General features: G+C 38.5%; 1 pseudogene; it reads left to right on the top strand.

Moving 5' to 3' along the window:
• The first annotated feature begins 2,147 nt into the window (after positions 1–2,147).
• LOC106312903 lies at positions 2,148–6,983 on the top strand (annotated as a pseudogene).
• The last annotated feature ends 654 nt before the right edge of the window (positions 6,984–7,637 follow it).

The raw sequence follows: 7,637 nt of genomic DNA, 5'->3' as shown, positions 1-7,637 counted from the left end.
CCTTAGCATACATAAGGCTTCTCCAAGCACACAGAATCTCAAACGAAAGTGACCCACCCAGAATCGTTAGCTTCTATGACTCTCTGAACTATAAAAATGTAGAATCAAAATCTTGGATTTTTTTAGCTGAATGTGGAGAGAAAGTGAGAGAGATGTTGTGTTTAGTTCATAAGAATGGAGAAAGAGGAAGGGTAAATCGATTTTGGGAGCTTTAAGAGCTTTAAATTGGTTGTTCATGGTGGTTGGAGTAGTGATGACAATGACAATCTTGTAATTACTTGAAGATGATGAGGGTGAGAGAGTAAAAATGTCATTTTCGAAAAAAATAAAACAAAAAATTTGATGGCATTTTCGTGAATTATATCAACTTGTGGGGTGAATAGGGCAAAACTAATTTTCAAAAACAAAAGATGTTAGTTTTGTGTTTGACTTTGAGTTTTAGGTCAATTTTGCAAAAATCCCATAAACCATTTACACATATTTAAACATAAATGATATATTAATTTTAAAATAATAATTAAAATTAAAATTTTTATTAAATAAAAATTTTGTCAACCAAAATTTAATTATTTGATGTCATATAGGGCATCAAAATCTAGTAATTTTTAAAAACTATTCACATAGCAATTTTTTGGGGTTTATATTAAACTCAGAGACCATTTTGTAAATAATGCAAAGAATTATATTTCTTTATATCCTTCATACCCTCAGATTTTTAGCCGTGCCAAAATTGAATGCACTAATGTCTCCCAATGCCCAATTTCCTTAAATAAAAGATTATATAAGTTCGTCTGATAGAATGGAAAGTTGTACACAACACCATTGTCATTTTAGCTGATGTAGATACCAATTGAAGAGTCTTTTATCATCTACTTCATTCATTAATCTAAATGGAATCCAGAGTTTATACATAGACAGTACATCTAGGCCTGCGACTTTTGTAGGCCTGTGACTTTTGTCCGAACCGAACAGACCGAACCGAGCCGAACCGAAATTTTCAGTTTTCGGTTCGGTTTCGGTTTTGGATTCGGTTTAGTTCGGTACGATTTTGAAAAGTAATTCGGTTTTCAGTTCGGTTTTCGATTTTCAAAAAAAAAACAGAAAAAACCCCAAAATCCGAAAATATTCGAAAATAACCAAAAAACCGAACCGGATTTAACCGAAAAACCCAAAAATATCCGAACTTAACCGAAATAACCGAATTTAACCGAAAATTGCCGATTTTGTTTTTGGAAAATTAGACCGAAATTAACCAAAAACCAAAAAACCAGTTATTTTCGGAAATAATTTTGAAAACCGAAATTAACCGATAACCGAACCGAAATTTAATTCGGTTAATTTCGTAAGAAGTTTTAAAAATTTCGGTTAAACGAAAATCGACGGTTCGATTCGGTTCGGTTTCGGAAAACTGAAGTCGCAGGGCTAAGTACATCAATAAACAGCAAATCTAAGGTTTGATTGGTAAGAACTGTTATTTTATTTTTTGACCGTAGAAATATTGCTGTGATTTTTTTTTGCTTTGGTTCTAGATTTTTAAATTTTTAAAAGTTTTTAAATTTGGGTTGTAGGTATTATCTGTGCAAAGCAATTTTAAAGACATAAATTTAAAAAAAATGCTGTGGATTTAAAAAGAAAAAGATTGTGAGCTTTAGAAAAAATACAAATCAAAATTAGTATAGATTTAGGGTTTTAATTATAATTGTGGTTCTGGAAAGCATCTATACTAATAGCCAATCACACCCCTAAATGCACGTCGAGTTGAAGAGTTTTTATAATCATATTACAGCAAAAGGAAAAAGAAAATAAATAAAGAGAAATTTGTCCTTATCATACATTAAAAGCCCTAAATTCATTATCTAACTAAAACAACTTTTTCTATAGTCATTTTTCTTCTTATTTCTTTCTAATTTCTTACTAAAAGACTAATTATTCTTTTTTTGGTTATTCCACAAATAACCCCATAGATAAAAGCACTTTATTTTTTTTTATATATTAATACAAGACAAAAAAGCATTTGTCACAAATTAAATAATGATTGGGAAATAACGCGTCTGAGTATGAATAAAAAAGGGGAGGGGGGGGGGGATTCCTTGAAACTTAATTACGTGTCCCATGGGAAACAGCTTTTGTCACTTTCCGTGATACCTTCAGTAAATGCCCATGAAGCTATTTTGTATAAGCAAAGCTTTTTTTCTTAAGACTTAACTCACCTTTCTCTTTTGTTAGTGTTGAGATTCAAAAAGAAAAATCTGAGAACTCGATCCTTTCTCAATCATAATACGGACGGGTTCTTTCTTGATTGGGATTCTTGTTTCTGCTGCTGCTGCTGCTGCAGTAGGGTGCACGATCATACCGATGGGTTATTTCTTAAATTGGACTCTTGTTGTTGCAGTAGGTTGTTTCACGTTTTATAAGAAGATCAGATTTCATCAAAGAGACAAAGAAATGGATCATGCTTCTTCGTCTCCTTCATCTTCTTTGTCTCTTCCACCATCTTCGTCTTCTCTATCTCCCTACTCTCAGAATTATATATACCAAGTATTCCCTAGCTTCCACGGGGCAGATGTCCGCAAAGCATTCCTCAGTCACATCCTGAAGGAGTTAAAAAGCAAGGGAATCAACCCATTCATTGATAATAACATCGAGAGGAGTAAGTCAATTGGTCCAGAGCTCAAAGCCGCAATCAGAGGATCGAGGATCGCAGTCGTCTTGCTCTCAAGGAACTACGCTTCCTCGTCATGGTGTCTGGACGAGTTGGTAGAAATCATAAAGTGCAGAGAAGTGTTAGGCCAAACAGTGATGACCGTTTTCTATGAAGTGGATCCAACTGATGTAAAGAAGCAGAGAGGAGAGTTCGGAAGGGCTTTCAAGAAAACGTGTGTTGGAAGGAAACAGGAGGAAATCGCCAGATGGAGACAAGCTTTGGCGGAAGTAGCCACAATTGCCGGAGTGCATTCAACCAAATGGTTCGTCTTTTTTTATATATATACCGCTTACACTCAATCTTTCTAGCATATATAAAAATTTCATCAAGAATTCAAAATTTTCTGATGAATCTCTCCCTTTGCTAGGGATGATGAAGCGGCCATGATTGAAAAAATTGCCGTTGATATTTCTAACAAGTTGAATTATTCCAAGCCATCCAATGATTTTAACAACATAGTTGGGTTGAAAGCTCATTTGGAAAACATGGAATCATTGTTATGCTTACACTCAGATGAGGTGAGGATGATTGGGATTTGGGGTCCATCATGGGATTGGTAAGACCACAATCGCCAGACATCTTTTCAACCAGGCCTCTAGCCATTTCCAACATAGTATCTTTGTGGAGAACATCAAAGCATCAATGCATACGAGAAGAACCTGCTCTGATGACTACACTGCGAAGTTGAACTTGCAGCAACAAATAATGTCTCAAATATCCCCTAAGGATGTCAAGATTGGCCAATTAGAAGCTGTGGTCGTGGAAGCAGGATTATCATCACCACTCAAGATCAAAATGTCCTGAGGGCACATGATGTCCAAGATGTTTATAGAGTGGATTCCCCACCACCTCATACTGCTCTTAAAATCTTTTGCCGGTATGCTTTCCGTCAAGATTCCCCATATGCGGGTTTCGAGAAGCTTGCTGGGAAAGTTACAAATCTTGTCGGTGAACTCCCTCTGGGACTAAAGGTTATGGGCTCCTATTTTCGGGGAATGTCCAGGCAGAAGTGGGAAAAATCACTACTAAGGTTAAAAAAGCACCTTGATGGAAGCATTGCGAGGATTTTGAAGTTTAGTTACGATGCCTTAGACATGGAAGATAAAGTGTTATTTCTTTTTATAGCTTGCTTTTTCAACTATGAAAGCATTGCAAAACTGGAGAAGTATCTTGCAAATGAGTTCTCGAATTTGAGATCAGGGCTTGACATCTTAGCTGAGAAATCTCTCATATCTATGAATAACTCAGGTTATTTAGAGATGCAAAAGTTGCTAGAGCAATTGGGTAGAGATATTGTTCATCAAGAGTACATTCGTGAGCCTGGACGACCTCAGTTTTTAGTTGATACAAGAAATATTCGTGAAGTACTCACTAACAATACTGTAAGCACATTTATCTTTCATTGCCTTTGTGGATTCATTTTGATAACTCATAATCATATAATCTTTTGAATCCTCTTTTCAGGTTAGCACAAATGTTCGAGGCATTAAATTTGACTTGTCTGAACTCTCGGAAGACTTAAATATAAGTGAGAGAGCCTTCGAAGGACTATCCAATCTTCAGTTCCTAAGATTCCACTATAGAATTGGTAACCGGAGAAACCAACTGCACTTACCACGAGGTCTGAACAACATACCCACAGGACTTAGGATACTACATTGGGATCAATTTCCGGGGACAAGTTTACCTTCAGATATGAATCCGCAGTCCCTCGTTGAACTAGTAATGCATGGCAGCAAGCTTGAGAAGTTATGGGAAGAGACTAAAGTAAGTGCTATTTATTTCTCTCTAGTATCTAAATTTCAGGTTTTATTTTGAATTGAATCTCAACGGTATGATAGTGTTAATGGCCTTAAAATGCTTATTTGTATGTACAGCCGCTTGGAACGCTCAGGTGGATCAATTTGAGCTCTTCTGTAAACCTGCTCTTCTGTAAACCTGAAAGAGCTTCCTGATCCTCACTTGCCACTAATCTAGAGGAAATGGATTTGAATCAATGCACAAGTTTGGTGGAGCTTCCCTCCTCTATTGGTAAAGCCAGTAATCTCAAGAAACTGGATCTCGTACACTGCTCAAGTCTGGTACAGCTTCCCCCGTCGATTGGAGATAACACTAATCTGCAAAACCTGGATCTCAGTAATTGCTCAAGTCTGGTGGAGCTTCCTTCATCAATGGATTATCTCATTAACCTTGAGAAACTTAATGTCAGCCACTGTTCAAGTTTCGTGAAGTTCACTTTTTCCAGTGCCAGAGAGTTGAACCTTGCACATTGTACAAGTCTGGTGGAGCTCGCTCCCTCTACTGGGACTCTCTTCAATCTCGAGAAATTGGATCTCAGTCACTGCTCAAGTATAGTAGAGCTCCCTTCCTCCGTAGAGAACGCCACTAAACTCCTGCACTTGAATCTCGAAGGATGCTCAAGTCTGATGGATCTGCCATCTTGCATTGGAAATGCCACTAGTCTCCAGAAGTTTTATCTCAATAACTGTTCCAGTCTTGAGAAGCTCCCATCGTCCATCGGAAGTGCCAGTAATCTAGAAAAACTGGATCTCAGTAATTGCTCAAATCTTGTGGAGCTTCCTTCCTCCATCGGAAATGCCATAAATCTGCTGTACTTGAGTCTTATAGGATGCTCGAGGTTGGTTAAGCTCCCCAGCTCTATGGGGAATCTCACTAGTCTCAAGATATTGTATCTCAATAACTGCTCAAACCTGGTGGAGCTACACTACACTATCGGCAATGCCATTAGTCTTGAGAAACTAGATCTGAGTAATTGCTCAAGCCTGGTGAAGCTCCCGCACTCCATCGGGAAGGCCACTAATTTTCAGAAACTGAAGCTCGTTAATTGCTCAAGCTTGGTGGAACTCCCATCCTCCATAGGAAACCTCTTTAAATTGCAGTTGCTGTGTTTGAAGGGGTGCTCTAAGCTGGAGGTTCTTCCGATCAACATTGACATGCAATCTCTGAACGAGCTTGATCTCACTGATTGCTCTTTGCTGAAGTCATTTCCCCAGATTTCGACATACATTGGAGTGCTTAGGCTAAAAGGAACAGCAATAAAAGAAGTTCCTTCATCTACAAGGCTATGGTGCCGTCTTGCTACACTGCAGATGTCATACACTGAAAGCCTCAAGGAACTGCCGCATGCTCTTAGCTGCATCACAGAGCTGCAATTGAGCAATACAGAGATACAAGAAATTTCTCCGTGGGTTAAAGAAATCTCTAAACTACGTCGATTTGTACTTAATGGATGCAGAAAGGTGGTATCACTCCCACAGCTTTCGGATTCCTTATCCTCTCTACATGCAGAAAACTGTAGATCCCTGGAGAGACTAGATTGCTCTTTCAACAACCCGCAGATCCGTCTCAATTTTGCAAACTGTTTCAGGCTGAACAAAGAAGCCATAGCCCTTATCATCCATACATCCACTCGTCGGCATGCGGTTTTTCCTGGTGGAGAAGTGCCTGCCTACTTCACTTACCGAGCTACTGGAGGTTCCTTGATGGTGAAGTTGAACGAGAGGAGGTCTCTTCCTGTATCCTTGAGATTTAAGGCATGCGTCTTGCCGGTTAGTAAGGCTGATGATGATGAGAGTTTAATGACGGTATATATTACCATCATGGAAAAACAGAGCGGTCTCGGGGTCCCTTGCAGACCAAGAGAGCTGTCTCTACCTCCGCCTTTAACAGGGCACTTGTATACCTTCGAAATAGAAGCAAAGGTGACTTCCACCGAGCTTACCTTTGAGTTCAGTGTCCACCGTGAAAACTGGGAGATAGGAGAATGCGGGGTATTCGAGCTCATGGAGGCCCCTCGTGTTCATGAACACGATGTATCCTCAGACAGCGACATCGGAGGCAACCACTAAACTGAAGATTATGGCAAGCAGCTGGAGACCAAAACAAGTAAACATTCTTCTGTCTGGTGCTTGTAAAGATGATGATGACAGGTAACAAACTACTTCTTCTTTTGTTCTTAAATTATTACTACTAAAGAGCATTGAGCACCGAAGTGTGTAAATAATATCCTGAAGGAATGTAGATGGTCTTTCAACTAACCTATCACAAACTAATACACAGACAGGTGTAGAGCAAGAGAGGGAGCTGGCAGGATCCGCCGACCTGTATAGAGAACGTAAACAAAACAGTCCGTGAGAAGAAGTTCTATTTTAGGTTTACCACTTTCAGTTTTCATCGATTGTATTCAATTTAAACTGAGAACAAAGTGCTATTGGCTAATAGTAAGCTGACAAGTGAATAGACACATTAAAGAGACTACTATATTATGACTAACTCAATATCTGAGATCAACAAGGAATTATCAAAAGAATGACAGAGGCTTCTATGTGCTCACCAATGCTCCTCTTAGAAGTTTCTCAGTCAATTCTGTAGGCAAACCCATCACGCTATCTGTTGTCGCAACCTGAAACAACTATACACCCTAATTCAACATTCATGATCCAAAAGTATAAAAGTGACAAGAAAAACGAAATCATAAGATCAACTTGTTGCAGAGCTTAGTTGTATTTTTTCTATGATGAAGAAGAAATACACAACTCTATACTCGAATCGAAGTAAAGTTGTGATTAAATACAGAAGGCAAAGGAATCCAACCACTTCTTAAACGCATGGCAAGATCAGAGGATGTTCGATCAGGAGTGCACCAACCACCTCTTCCCAGCTTCTCGATAATCTCCTCTCTGATATTTCGTTAAGAAGTGAAAATCATCAGCTGTTGCTATATACATTTGACAAACTATTAAATCCCAACTCTAATGAAACGCACAAGTTAAAATATTCACCTCCCCTCTATTAACGACTCCTTTTTCTGAATCCTGTTTTGAGATTTGTTACAACTACAATATCCCTTAAGGCGCCAAACTAAGTAGAGCACTACAAGAAAACATAATCTTAACGAGGGCGGTTTTCCTCG

Source organism: Brassica oleracea, chromosome C9 (assembly GCF_000695525.1).
Source record: "Brassica oleracea var. oleracea cultivar TO1000 chromosome C9, BOL, whole genome shotgun sequence".
Taxonomy (NCBI): Eukaryota; Viridiplantae; Streptophyta; class Magnoliopsida; order Brassicales; family Brassicaceae; genus Brassica; species Brassica oleracea.
Note: the sequence above shows the minus strand (reverse complement) of the source record. Positions and strands in the feature narration are given on the sequence as shown.